This window comes from Callorhinus ursinus, unplaced genomic scaffold (assembly GCF_003265705.2).
Source record: "Callorhinus ursinus isolate GAN/ISIS: 27379988/994484 unplaced genomic scaffold, GSC_fseal_2.0 scaffold14, whole genome shotgun sequence".
NCBI classification, from domain to species: Eukaryota; Metazoa; Chordata; class Mammalia; order Carnivora; family Otariidae; genus Callorhinus; species Callorhinus ursinus.
Window position 1 is genome coordinate 35,719,115 of NW_027397076.1, and position 15,527 is coordinate 35,734,641.

The window sequence follows — 15,527 nt, forward strand, 5'->3', positions numbered from 1 at the left end:
GATTGGCATTTGTGCTAGCAAGGCTGTGAAGGCGAGAACTCCGGGTTGAGTTGGGCAGGTGGGCCGCAAAGGTCAGGAAAGTTGAACACATAAAATGGTATCCAAAGCCTGGTTAAAAAAAAAAAAAAATCAACTGTCTCTGAGAGATAAATATTCGCTCCCTGTGTGGAACCTGGGCTGTGGTCAGCTCCCCAAGTCAGGCCAGCTTGAAGCCTTCATAGGAGATGGCAGATGACCTTCTCCGGGCCCGTGTTCTCTTCTCTCCCCATGTGATGTGAGCTAGTGGTCAAGCCCATGGGCACTGCAGCCAGATTTACAGTTCAGGTGTATGACCTTGAACAAGGTACATTTTTTTTACACGTCTGCCCCATTAAAGTGTAACTTCCATGGGGGTGAGCACTTCCTGTAGCTTGCAGCCATAAAAGAGGGCCTGGTGCTTAGTAGCTGCTCCATGCGGATTCATTGAATGAGTGAATGAAGGACTTAACCCCTCTGGGCCTAGTTTTCTCATTTGGAAAATGAGGATAATAGGAGCACTCAATATTAATATATATAGCAACCAGTGTCAAAATGCAGGCACGAGTCTTAACTACCCATGGGGCCCTTTATGTTCTTCCTGTTCAGGGAGAACATGGTTTCAGGATGTGCAGCTGCTGACAAAGGGGGACGGATAAAGTCACCACAGGTGGGTCCTGTTACGTGTTATTTAATCGTGTTTACTTGGCAATTCACTCTGGTCTTTCAAGAAAGAGATTTGGTGGTACAGATGTCCTTACGCTCTTATTTTTGTTTTCACGGGCCAGCCACTTATTTTAATGAGATGAAAATGACTCAAAATATGAGGAAGGAAGAGGGTTAGGAGCAAATTTTCAGTTACATTTCAGAGCTCTCATTCTCATTCCATTTACACAACTTGAGTGGGAAAATATTTTTAGAAGTCAGTATGCTCAGTTACAAAATAAGTGTATAAACAAACTGTTATCTTTCCTACAGATGGCTGTGTTCAGTTGGAAAAAAAATAATGGAAATATTTTTGCAATAGCAAAATTATATATTAAACACCAATGAATAAACTTAAGAACTATGAGGGCCTATATGAAGAATCCTCTACAACTTTATTCAGAGACATAATAGAAAATATATCAATGAAGAGACACACTTTATTTGTGGATGGAAGTTTCATTATTATAAAGGCATCAGTTCCCAAATGAATTTAGAAATTTAATATGAAATTTTCCATAGTATTTTCCTTGGACCTATTCAAAATAATTTTAAACCTCAACTTTTTAGGCTAAACTTATGAGAATAACCAATATAATTTAGAAAAACAGGAGAATGTGGTTAAGGAAGGACTTGTCCTATCAATTATTTACCAAAACATATTATAAAGGTGTAATACTTAAAGTGTAGTAAATAAGACTGCTAGTCATGATCCCCTAAATTTATTTCACGACCTACTAAGAATTATGAACTACAGTTTGAAAAACACTGGTTTATAGATATCAAAAATGGGCAATTTGGTTAAATATATGTCAGTATGATCATGCAGAATATATGCTGCTATTAAATATAATGTGGTAGAACTGTATATTGGCCTTGAAAGGTGTTGACCATATATAGGTAACTAAAAAATTTACTAGAATTGCCCCATTTTGAAAGGACAACAACAAAAATATATGCATATACATACAGAGAAAAAACATACGGACAAATAAGTGCCGATATATTAACAGAGGCTTAGTCCATTTGTCTTTAGCTTAAACCTCACTTCCAATTTTTTGCTATTATAAGTAATACTATGATTACTACCTTTATGAAAAAAATGTTTTCCAAATTTCAGATGATACCCTTAGGATAGGTTTGTAGAATAACGTTAATAAACATTTTTAAAGCTACATCCCAAAATTGTTTTCTAAAAGGGTTGGAGCAATTTGCATTTCTGCCTACGATGTATGAATGGCCATTTCCTTGTATCCTGACTCATATTAGAAATCTCATTTTTAAAAACGAATAAATACAAAATTAAAAAAAATATTTGCTCTTCTGATAGGTTAACAGTTGTCACTATTGTTTTATGTCTTTCTATTTCCAGTGAGGTTAAACAGTTTTCCATATGTTAGTCATTTGTATTTCCTCTTTTGTGTATTGTTACAAATTCTTTCTGCCTGGACTATTTCCTTTTGAGTGATGATTACCTTGACGCAACTTTTTTCACTCCTAAAGAATATATTATATAATCTCATATCAAAACTCAGTCTAAAATTTTCTTCTGTCTAAGGTCCTATCTTATAAAATGAAGAAAAAAAATTTTTTAAAGATTTCTTTATTTACTTGGGAGAGACAGAGGAAGTGCGGGGTGGGGGAGGGGCAGAGGGATAGAAAAAGAAAGAGGGAGTCCCAAGCAGGCTCCACGCTGAGTGCAGGGGCAGGCTCGATCTCGAGACCCTGAGATCACAACCTGAGCCTGAACCAAGAGCCGATGCTTAACCAACTGTGCCACCCAGGTGCCCTTAAAATAAAGAAAACTTTTAAGATATCTAAGGAACTCTATGCCCTACAAATTTACTGTAACCATTCATTGCTGAAGACATTTTTCATCTACGCTTGATACTTCAAATATAACGACTTTTAAATTTCCTTTCCTCCCTCCTCTAAATATGCCCGAGAAATTTTAATTAATATGTTGTGATATTAAGAAATTTTATTTATGCAGCATAAAATTATCTTCTGAACAACACCGAATAAATAAAATTATTTAGGGGAAAGAACGTGTCCAACAGACCTAAAAAAATAAAATAAGCTTACTGGGCTGGAACTAATTCTTGGTCTATTTTCAGCAATCAACAGAGCTATCATGGAACTTTCAGGACACACACACCTGTAGTGCCATGGGGAAGGCAATCATTTTATTTTCATGAGTCAGGTATTTTATTAGGTAAGAGATAAGTGTTTTCCAAACTGTGAGTGGGTTAGGAAATCAGTTAAGTGGGTCGGACTGGCTTTTTTTTTTTTTTTTTAATGAAATAGAATGGAAGGGAAAAGAAAAGGAAAAAAAAAAGAGCATCACATGTAATAAAGGTAGATATTACTTCATGTGGTATGCCAAGTCACTATGTCAAATGCATCCCTGCTATGGGCTATTGTCAAATGGGTTTAAAAGCACAGGACTTCAGAGAATATCCAGTGTTCTTCTCATTTAAAAAAAAAAAAAACATTAACTCCCTCCTTACCCCAAAAATTATTCTTCACTAACATTAGTCTTTAATGACTTATATTTGTTTTAAAGAGGATTATTCATTTACTGCTACCATATGCTAGGCATTGTTCTAGGCACTGAGGATACAGTGGTAGTAAACAGAGACCTCTGTTCACGCAGAGATCCCCTAGAATAGGAAAACAGATGATGTACAGCGTCAGGTCGTTCTCTAAGCACCATGAAAAGCAGGAGGGTTAAGAGAGGGCAAGTGATGCAGGTACAGTCTCAGGATGTTGTGAGAAGGCATCACTGAGGAGGCGACGTTGGAACAGAACTCAACATTTAACTTTTTAATCGAGCATTTTCAATGTTATTTTAAATTCAAATGAACATCTTAATAAATAATAGTGAACAATTGCTGAGATTTAAGGTATATGAACTACTTAATGCCCTATCGTGATTTTGAGCTTTTTGTTCATTTATATTTTTAATAATTTGCTGAACAAATGTTTATTCTGTGCCTGCAGAGGCTGGCCTTTGTATTGGGCCCTGGGGATTGAACTGAGAAAAAGATAAACTTAGTTTCTGCTCTCGGAAGTGTTCAGTCTACTGGGGCATTCAAAATTGGGAAATAGGCAAAGACAATCACAGTGTGATAAGTATGTGATGGGGGAGTACAGGTGGCAATTCCCTTCTTAGGGGATCAGGGAAGGCTTCCTGGAGGAATGATGAGCAAGCTGAGGTATAAAGCATGAAATAAAATGACCCTAACTTCCAAATTTTTGGATTCACCCTCATTTAAAATCATAGCTGAGACCATCGACGTTTCAGTGGTGCTAAACGAGAAACTTCATGTTGTGACAGAAGGTGCTTTTAACTTCCCATAGCACCAGGTTAGTTACTATCCTCTGTTTGAAAACATCCAGAAGAAGGTTAGAGAATGTTTACACACCTGTTCCCAGTAAACGTAGATCTATAATGATTCTTTATCTTGTGATCATACAGCTAGGTTTCTCCTTGTTTACTAACAAGGGCAAAGAGTGCTCCTGGAACACTCAGAGGTGTGTTTTTATAGGTGAGCTGTTGATTCATTACCTGGAGACTCTGAATGTTTGTCCTGCAGAACGGCATTCTACATGTTCGACTGCTGCTGCCGAGAAATCTGTGTCTTCACTTGATGTAGTAAACTGTTTGTCATCCAAGGTTAAACTAGTTCGCCAGCCTTGTGATAATGAACCAGTAAAGACCTCGCGGAGGCTGATAGAATGAACTCAACCAGTATAAAAAGGCTGTTGGTTTTCTTGGCATAAGGAAAATACCTGAAGCTTTTTCCTCCTTGCATTGATTATGCAAATAAAAATAAATAGGTGAGGCTAACCCAGTTAATTTTAAGCACAACCCCAAATCTCATTCTGGCAGAAGTGGAGCATCAGGTGGAATGAGGGTCCAATGCCCCCGATCAAGGGAACCGAACACAGGAAGGGCTGCAGGCCGGCGCAAGCAAGTCTGTTTCAGAAAATGAACGGGGTTCAGATGCAGAGCTTTTGCGGGAAGATGGCAGGCTGAGTAGATGTGTGTGATTTCCCTCCCAACCCAAACGTCACCTACTATGGCAATACCCTCCCGAAATGGCTTCTCATAACCACCGCCACCCGTTTTATCCAAAGCATTCATCGCTCTCTAAAATACTATATAATATTTTACCCATTTATCTTCTGCTCCCTCATTAGAATGTAATTAGCTCATAGAGAACAGGACTTTTGTCTATTTTGCTTAACAGCCCCAACAAAGAATGCGAGACTAAAAACTGCTTGGAAGTTCAAGAAAGAGGCTTAGTAATTTTGATCTTCACTCTAGGTCCAGGGTAATATGGGTGGATTATTTGCTGACACTTTCCTCCCCATCCTCTACTCCCCATATTAGTATTTTTAAGTATTTCCCTTTGGACTGTAAGAAGAGCCTTACAATCTCCTACCTGGAGAGTAAGGTCTGGAAAACTGTCCCATTCTGGGAGCTGAGTGCGGACAGAGGTCCGGGAATTTCTGCATTTAATGTTTTTAGTTTTGTTGTTATCAACTTTTCCACATTGGTTTGTAGACTTGTGGGAGCAGGGTCTCTGTCCAAATTGGCTCAGCTCAAGAAATAGGTGCTAAAAGCTGATTCTCCATCTTCTTTCTTTCCATTTCATGCTTTAAACTTCTGCCAGTTTTCTTCAACAGTCTCTCTCTGGTCCCATTTATCAATGCAAACATTAAGATGTGTCTGTTCACTTACCTTAAGTCTTTAACACGCTTCTTGTGGATCTGTCACCTGACACTTTCTCGCTCATTCTTCCTTGTTCTACCCCCCAATGAGTCACACCTTCTCTTCTTATTTATTTCCTTTACACAAAGCAAGCAGAAGCCTCATACAGGCCTGAAGCCACATATATTTCTGATCAAAGAGGATGAGGTGGGAGGAAAAGGAAGCAAGGGAACTAACCGGAAGGCCAGGAGCTCCCTAACACAGCGCATTCAGGATGTTTATGGAAAGCTCATAGATTTCCTTAACTCTACCACATGCATATAAATGTTCCAGCTGAGTTTACATGAACTTGATGAACTTCATTTTTCCATGAAGTCACATTGGCAAGGAAAACGGTCTTCAAAATCAAGTCGTTCTTTGCTAAACCTTCTATTAATTCTGCTGCTACCACGTGCAAATGAGCTGCAAAGACAAGTCAAGATCACCATTTAGACGGCATTTATCAATGGAGACCCTGAAACTCTCAGATGATGTTACCTTTCTCCAACAGTAGCACTACTTTACCTAATGATGGCTTGACTTGCTTTTTTTAACATAGCAGCCAAACCACAAGTTTGCTATTGGTAACAATGGAGAAATGTTATTCAGTAGAATTCTTTTTGGGGAGAACACTGTGCTTGTTTTGAAGCAATGTCTTGGTAAGGTCTTTTGGGAGTATAAAGCGAAGACTAGCAACCCAAGTATCCATCAATGGATGAATGGATAAATAAAATGTAGCATGTACGTAGGATGGAATATTATTCAGCCTTGAAAAAGAAAGGCAATTCGGACTCATGCTATGACATGGATGAACATTGAGGGCACTGTACTAGGTTAAATAAGCCAGTCACAGAAAGACAAATACACAAATACTCTATGATTCCACTCATATAAGGTACCTAGGGTAATCAAATTCACTGAGACAGAAAGTAGAATGAAGGTTGCCAAGGGTTAGAATGGGGGGAAATGAGATATTTTTAATGGGTAAAGACTTTCCATTTTGCAAGATGAAAAACTTCTGGAGATTAGTTGCACCGCAGTGTGAATATACTTGACACTACTGAACTGTAGACTTAAATATGGTTATGATGGTAAATTTTATGTTATACGTATTTTACCACAACTAAAAGTATCTTGAAAACCTATAAAAAAGACCATGAGATGCAATAGTGAAAATAATCTAACACTTTAAAGGTTTGCAATTTAAGTGTACTTATGATGGCGTTCTAGCTTATAGTTGTTTTTAAAATCACAACATAGAATACAAATTTTTAAAAGACTATATTTGCATTCTTTTTCTCATAAATCATCCTGTCCTCCTCACAATTTGTACCCCAGTTCTCCTGACCACTGTCCCACAGCATTCTATTTGATAAAGGCTGGATCAATCCAGTAAGTTGAAATTAACAAACTCTCCTAATTTTTGCTAAGGATGATCGTTCCCAGTACTAAGTTGCAGAGCCTCTACTTAGGTCAAGATAAGTAGGCCAAAAAAGGATAGATTGATTGATTTTCTCTGTATTTTCTATATACTTTCTCACTGGCAACCTAGGTCCACAACCTTGGGCCTAGAAAAATCTGTGTTTTTTATTTTTTTTTTAAAGACTATTTATTTATTTATTTGAGAGAGCAATGATGAGAGACGGAGAGAGAGCACATGAGAGGGGGGAGGGTCAGAGGGAGAAGCAGGCTCCCCGCGGAGCAGGGAGCCCGATGTGGGACTCGATCCAGGGACTCCAGGACCATGACCCGAGCCGAAGGCAGTTGCTTAACCAACTGAGCCACCCAGGCACCCCGAAATCTGTGTTTTTTAAATGGTCCCAAAGTATTTATGATGATCAGCCAGGTCTGGGAACCACCAGACTAGAGGGGAAGCATTAAAATATTTTCATGAACAAGTAAATATTTGGGAGTAATACTCTAAAGTGATTTTGAAGCTCTTACTAAAGTTCTAAGTTTAAATTAGAAGACTTTTCAGGAGAAACCCTTACACTAGCAAACTGTTTTAAAATTCTATTTTCTCTTGCTTGAACATCACAATTACATAAACAACTTGATTCCCCTCCCTCAGTTGTGAAAGGTTATAGCAGGCTTACCCAAAAGTGTGTTATTCTTCCTACCTGCGCTGCACACAGGGAAAGGTAGGTTCAGAGCCTCCTGGGCTCAAGACCTGTGTGGTCACTGAGGGGTCCATACTTAGAAAGCCCCATGCTGGGCCTAATGCTCTGCTGTTGCCATCTTGAAATTCTTTTTGTGTTTTAAGTTTTAATTTTAATTCCAGGTAGTTAACACACAGTGCTATATTCATTTCAGGTATGCAATGTAGTGATTCAACAATTCCATATGACACCTGGTGCTCATCACAGCAAGTGCACTCCTTCAACCCCACCACCTATTTCACCCATCCCCCCCACCTCCCCTCTGGTATCATTAGTCTGTTCTCTATAGTTAAGAGTCTATTTCTTGGTTTCTCTCTCTCTCTCTCTCTTTCCTTTTGCTCATCTGTTTTGTTTTCTAAATTCCACATAGGAGTAAAATCATAGGTATTTGTCTTATTCTGACTCATTTCATCTAGCATTATATTCTCCGGCTCCAGCCATGTCATTGCAAATGGCATGATTTCATTCTTTTTATGGCTGAGTAATATTCCATTATATATATCACAACTTCTTTATCCAATCAGCAATCAATGGACAGTTGGGCTGCTTCCAAATCTTGGCTGTCGTAAATAATGCTGCTATAAACAGGCGTGCATGTATCCCTTTGATTTTTGTATTCTTTCAGTAAATACCCAGTAGTGTGATTGCTGGATTGCCATCTTGCATTTTTTTTAGATTCTTAATAATTTTTTAACAAGGGGCCCCACATTTTATTTGTTTATTTATTTATTTGAGAGAGAGAGAGAGAGCACACAGAGAGAGAGTACGAGCAGGGGGAGGGGCAGAGGGAGAGGCAGAAGCACACTCCCCACTGAGCAGGGAGCCCGATGCGGGGCTCAATCCCAGGACCCTGGGATCATGACCTGAGCCGAAAGCTGATGCTTAACTGACTGTGCCACGCAGGCGCCCAGGGCCCCACATTTTCATATTGCACTGGTCCCCAGAAATTATCTAGCTGGTCTAGAACTTGGGTTACTGATTACAAAATGTGAGGCTCTAGGCTCAGTTGGGAGAAGGGTTATATGACTAAAGAAGCCGCGTTATCCCTTTTATTCAAGATTCAATGTAGCTATTTTATACAAAATTTTCATAGTGATTTTGCCATAGAGCATGGCAATACTAATACTAGAATCCACAATTTAAAGAGAGCACATAATAGTTACATACAAGTTTCAAACAGAAATTCACACAAAGATATAATTTTCTCATAAATATTTACAAGTTTCAAATTGCTATATATCAGTAACTCCATTTATCTTGGTGTTTCCTTGTGAATGAAGTCTATCCAGTGTCTACATCTTATTGAGAAAAATCTGTGAAGCTAATGCAGAAAGATGAATCAAGAATGCCAAAAAAAAAGTTTCCATCCTAAGCCAAAGAATGAATCACTTGTGCATTCATATGTTATAGAAAATATGATTCCTTTTTTTCCAGTTTTACAAGGCCAACACCTATCAGAAAAACTAATTCTTATGGTAACTGATTTAGACTAGGCCTCAAAAACCATAAAAAGGCTGTTCATAGAAACGAACAAAGAATGTATTTGTAGGGGGGCGCCTGGGTGGCTCAGTCGTTAAGCGTCTGCCTTCAGCTCAGGTCACGATCCCGGGGTCCTGGGATCGAGCCCCTCATCGGGCTCCCTGCTCGGCGGGAAGCCTGCTTCTCCCTCTCCCACTCCCCCTGCTTGTGTTTCCTCTCTCGCTGTGTCTCTCTGTCAAATAAATAAATAAAATCTTTATTAAAAAAAAAGAATGTATTTGTATGTTTATCTGGGAATTCTTGCCAGAATCCATTCCAAATCAGCAAAGTAACATTTACTTTTACATTTGTGTTTTAGTGAATTTTATAAACCCCTAAGCTAACTGATTTTTGCTTGTAGAGATATAAGCTGATATTAGGAGAAGACTGGGGATATGACAGAACTGAAATGTTTGTGCCTATTTATTAAGCATGATTATCCTTCCTCATCAGAAATCACTGTAAGTCAGCTTTCTCAAAAGGCACTGACGTCCAAAGTCTGTGTTTTACTTCCTCCTATCCTTAAGTCACCTACTAATGCTGGCTCGTAAAGTGTACTCAGCAAACCCTGGCTTTACCCTCTCTCCAATTATGGCCTCTCAGGGATCAAGCTCCTCCCATCAGCTAATTTTTCACCCTTATCTGTCCTGATTGGGCAGCACCACCAGGTAGCCAACTTTTCATTTTCTCTCTTGAACACTTCCATTATACTTTACTTGTTCGTGGTCCCACTTTTTCTGATTTCCAGAATGAAAATAATCTAATTTCTATCTCAGTCTCATGTTTTGATGAATTAGTGTGTTAACAAGGTAGCATCCTATTCTCCTGTCTGTTTGGGGGTTTTATTTTTGTTTTTGTTTTTACAATAACAATATTTCAGGACAGTGGCAATGGAGTGACTATGAAAGTGGAAATTATGGCTAGGCAACTTGGAGTTTGAGATACCTCTGAGTCTCATAATTTAGATAACAGCCTATGGACAGGGCTGTTTTTTTGTAAAAGACACTTAATCATTTCTTTACTCAATCATCAAACATGTACTAAGGACTTAGCCTGTGCCAGGGCATACAACACTGAACAAGGTGATCAGGTCCATGTTCTCATGGAACTTACATTCTCGGCATGTTCCCCACATAAATCTATGAACAAATAATAAGGAAATGTTTGGTAATGATAACCACTATGATGAAAATAAGACATGGTGCTGTGAAGAGAAGTGACCACGGGGGCATAGGCTGGGGGCTACAGCTGAGTGGTCAAAGATGGCCTGTCTGAGGAGATGACATTGAAGTTGAGACCTGAATGATAAGAAGGATGACATGGGGTGGTCTAGAAAAAGAACATGTCTGACATGTGGGAAGAGCTAATGCAAAGGCCCTAAGGTGAGAGGTGGCTCTGTGTGTTCCAGGGTATTGTGGTATGTGCTAGAATGTAGGGTTACCAAGGGAAGTGAAGGGGGAGAGGTAGACAAGGGCCAGTTTATGTGGAGTCTTAGAGGCCAGGAGGAGTCTTTGGGTTTGATTCTAAGTGTGACTAGAAGCCACTGGAGTGTTTCAAGCAGGGGAATGACGTATTCTGCTTATGTTTTAAAACAAAACCTTCTGGCATTTGGGTTGTGACTTGACTATAGATGCCAGAGAGGGAGCAGGGAGGGCAATTAGGACAGAGATGATGGTGGCTCGGGTCAGGATGGTACCCGTAGAGGTGTCAGCAGCAAAGTCAGGATATACTTGGAGAAAGAGTCAACAGAATTTGCTGATATATTGCATATGGCGGTGAGGAAAGGAAAGAGGGGAGTCATGGGTGATTCCTGGGTTTGAGTTCGAGTAACTGAATGGATTGTAATGTCATTTTCTGAGATGGAAAAGCTGGGGAGGGGTAGTTTGGTGGAACAGGTTGTAGGGGGGGAATCAAGACTCACATCTTCAAAAAATATTGAGTGTGGGATGCCTATTAGACAACCAAGTAGAATTGTCACGTGAGCATTTAGATTTGTAAGTCTGGAGCACGGAGGAGAGGTCAGGGATAAAAATTTAAATTGGGGAGTCATTGGCATATAGATGGAAGTCTAAGCCATGGGGTTAGATGAGATTATCTAAAGACAGGGTAAATGGAGAAGACAGGAGTCAAGAACACCGCCGCTTAGAGGATAAGCACAGAAGTCAGCAAAGGAGCCATTGAGAAGTGGCCACTGGGGGTCTTTGGCAATCTTGACAGGGCAGTTTCAGGGTGATAGGAACAGAGTGAGGGGACTGAAGAAAGATAGATGCATACTCCTCAAGCTTAGGCAACACCCCACCAAGCTGTGCTGGTCCAGGAGCATATAATGTTCTTAATGGTTGTTCTGTTTTTTTTTTCCTGAACTCTGTGGCACACAGAAAATATGCAACAAAAAAATGCTATGAAGTTTTCGTTGCCACCTACATAGCTCATAAATCTTGCGATGTCCTGAAAGAACTGCCAAATAGCCAGCATTAATAATTTTATGGGGTAGCTCTCCAAGACATCATGAAGGAATAACTAATAAAAGCAATTGTAAACGGGCTAACAAAAGTGGAAAACCTGACTGGGGACAACTTATGCCTGATGAGTTTCTGTGTGGCAATACTAACAAAGCTACCATAAACACATGGTATTGACTTCTGTGGTTAAGGCATTCACATTATAACTAATCCCCAAACTAGTGAAATATTTGTCTAGAGTTGTGACGGATTTTTTTCACTTGTCACAATGTGCTACTGAAATAGCATCTATTCCATTGAGTGCAACAACTGTTTTGGTGGATGATGCAGATGGTAAGGGGAAGGGGCTGAGATTACTGCTGAAGATGAGTCATAAGCAGTTCCTGCCTTCCAAAAAGCTAGCAAGAACTCTCCTATCACCAGGCTGTCACCACAACAGGGGCAGGGACTGAGTCGCTCGGGATCACCATTGTAAACCAACACCTAGACATAGAAGGCGCTTGTCCTCGTCCGTTCCAGCTGTGATAACAAAATACCAAATACTGGGTCACTTAGAAACAGAAATTTCTCACAGTTCTGGAGAATGAGAAGTTGAAGATGTGGTGTCGGCAGATTTGGTGTTTGGCAAGAGCTTCCCGGTTCAGAGACAGCCATCTTCTTGCTGTACCTGCATATGGTGGAAGGGGCTGTGGAGCATTCTGGGGTCTCTTTTATAAGACCATTAACTTCATTCATGAGAGCTGCACCCTCATGACCCTCAAGTCCCTCCCAAAGACCCCACCTTAGACTTGGGTTTTCAACGTTTGAATTTTGGGGGGGACACAAATGTTCAGGCGTAGTGGCACTTGAGACAATAAATGAATAAATGAGTGAATTTAAAATACAGAAAGATAAGTGTATCTGGTGCATAGTAGTTGCTCAATAACTATTTATTGAAATAGTTATCGAGCAAAGGGCTTAAAATCCACGACAAAATAAGTCGGAAAACCATAAACAAAGGGATATAGGACTAGGAATGTCAGAAAAAAATTTTGCAAAGACTGTGACTCCTGAAATAGGCCTGGAAGGGGGCGCCTGGCTGGCTCAATCAGAAGAGCAAGTGACTCTTGATCTTGGAGTCATGAGTTTGAGCCCCATGTTGGGTGTAGAAATGACTTAAATAAAACTTTAAAAAGGGGGGGGTGAGAAATGTAAGATTTTTGACCACATAAGGAGACCGTTTAACATTGAGCCAAATATTCTGTAGCAGCCATGTGTGTCAGTGTCCTGGGCTGGGACTCACCGTGACAACTTGCAGAGGAAGCTTGTTTTCTATGAACTAGTACTTACCTCCCCCGACTGACTTTATCTTCTTGAGAAATGGCGGTTTTGGATGAAGATGCTCAGCCCTCCAACTTCAGCTATCGTGCAACTAGACCATGATGGAATACAGGTAGCAGAGCTCACGCCTCATGTTCTCCCGACCCATCTATCTGTAAGCACAGAGGAGGTGTGCGCGGGTAGGCACAAACGGTTTGCCTTCCTACTGACTTTCATGGGGAAACACGGGCGGGCATCGAGGACACCTGCAGGACTAACACAACACGGAACCTCTGGGGAATCTTGCCCTGTCCACCCTCTTCTCAACCATTTCAGGAAAGTCGAAGACCCCAGGAGGTGTGAAAGGCTATAAATAGGACAAACTGGAGGAAAGTACCCCTCTCTCTCTCTCATTCTCTCTTTCCCTCTCTTCAGCTGGTGTCTCAGAAATGTCCCAGGTGTGTGTTTGGTAGAGGGGAGAGAAGTGGAACCAGCTTCATGAGTATGGGACCTGCACCGTTACTCAGGGCTCTTGGCTTCACCATCTTGAAATTCTTACCGGTCTTTGAACAAGGGACCCCACTTCTTCATTTTGCACTGGGACCTACACATTGTGTAGCCTGTCCCAGAGGCGGGAGCTGGTAAGAACTAGCCTGCAGGGAAAAGCAAGCTCAGGCCTGACTCTCACCTGGGTCTGACCCTGGTGCTTGTTGACTGGCTTCTGGTCAAGTTCTTTCTCTTCCCAGGACACCCAATGTCAGAACAGAGGGAACTTGGATTCACTAACCGGGATCTAAGGGAAGAGCAGGAAACAGTTCTCAACTGTTATATTCCTTTGAAGGCTTATATTTTATCCTAAAAGAAGAAAAAAAAAGATATTTGCATTCTGTTCCATAATATGTATATAATGTTGGGTACATTTTTAAAATAAGATAGGCCTTTTCCCCCAAAATAATCTTTAAGTAAGACTTACACTTGAAGAAGATACACCCTCTTTATCACTTGTGTATAGAGGCCTTCTGCCCCCTCCCCACCAAGTAACCTCCCATGCTGTAACAATGGGGGGCACACAGGTCAAGGAGAGGCTCTGCCAAGTTCCAATTCAGCAAATACCCCTCACAGGACTCCAGTTTCCTCTCTCTCCTCACATGGCCCTCCCCGTGGCCCTCACTGGCACATTATATAACACATGGTGTCAGGCTCCTTTTTCTCTGCTCTTCTTCCTTTTCCTCTTCCTATAAAAAAAGTCTCAGTTGCTTGCCAGAACCCAACCCTAAAAGTGCTTTCTATTTCCTCTCTCAGTCTAGAGGCGCCTCACAGCCAGGCCAGTTGGCTTCTGACTAGGCCTCCTGGCTCCCAGGAAGGCTCTGCAGTTCTGGGTTCTACCCACTTCCCAGGGCCCACCCCTTTTCCCTGCTCTGGACTCAAGACCCGCCAGCAGCGGGGGCTGGCAGGGCCAGCACTGGGCGTATATAACCAACTCTAACAATGATGGCAGTCACGGGCTCTCAGTTATCTCTCAGGTCTGCGCGTGCAGTGCCCTCTTCTCAGAATGCTTAAGGACTTCTACTTGTCCTTGGGTCTCAGTCTAAATGCTACTTCCTCTGGGAATCCTTCCTTGACATAAGCCATCCTGCCTCCCACTCGCCACCCAAACTAAGCCAGTCCTCCCTTACTATTCTCTCTTCCCCTTATGGAAATACTTACCACAGTATACTTACTACATTCTTGCTAACTTGCCTGCATCCCTGACTCGACCCCCAGCCTGATCAGAAAAGGGACTTGCTAGTCTTCTTCTCCGTTATATTCCCCAAACCTGACAACAAGAAAAGTGTAGGATGCTGTTGAAGACTAGGCACTGTTAAGTGATTTTCATTTATAATGAAATGAACAACAATTCTAGAAGGAAAGGATTAGTGTTCCCATTTAACAGATGAGAACAGGGAGGCTCAGAGAGGTTGAGTAAGTTGCCTAAGGTCACACAGCTGGAAGTGGTTCCATCTGGTTGTGAGACCTTGAAGTCTATATGCTTAACTCCCTATGTCAGTCGGAGTTCAGTCAGAGAAGTAGAACCACCAGGAGTGATACAGAGTGAGGCATTTGTTTTAAAGAATTAGACCTTGAAAGAGTCATCGCTGGAGCTCATTAAATGGTCTGTGTAAGGCTATTGCTTCTGCGTCTGGTGCTGGGCCTGCAGTCTGCAGGGCAGGTAGTTGCGATGGAAAGTAGGAGAAAGCAAGGACAGACTGGAGCCCACGGACCCCAGGGCAACCCACATTGGTATCTCCTTGCCTCCAAGCCTCCCGTGTCCATGTAAGGATGACTTCCAGGAGCAGTAGGTACCTTTGTCTGGGGTAAACACACCGCACCTGGCCCTGAGGTCACAAAGGCTGAAGGAGGAGACCTGGCAGGATCTCAGGAACTGAGGGCCCAGCTGCCGCGCCCTGCCACCCGCGTGAGTCAGCGGGGAAGCGACAATGTCTCTGAGTTGCTGCTGGTCTTCTGGTGCCCGGCCCTGCCCAGTGCAAACCTGCCTTCACTCCCTCTCCGCTCGCTTTACTGTTACAGATTACAAAATAAGATGTCCACTCCTGAAACTCAATACTTGCA

The 15,527-nt window shown here is 41.4% G+C and overlaps 1 protein-coding gene and 1 long non-coding RNA gene across 2 annotated transcripts in view; one reads left to right on the forward strand and one right to left on the reverse strand.

Annotated features, from left to right (window-relative positions):
* The window catches only part of CPM (carboxypeptidase M), a 131,978-nt gene that overhangs the window by 32,362 nt on the left and 84,089 nt on the right, over positions 1-15,527 (forward strand). The gene's annotated exons all lie outside the window — the stretch shown is intronic.
* On the reverse strand, positions 5,719-14,727 carry LOC112832317 (uncharacterized). The gene is made up of 5 exons (XR_003210362.2): positions 14,639-14,727; positions 13,606-13,710; positions 12,948-13,090; positions 12,191-12,285; positions 5,719-5,902 (listed from the first exon to the last, which is right to left on the reverse strand). It is a non-coding gene; the product is annotated as an uncharacterized lncRNA (long non-coding RNA).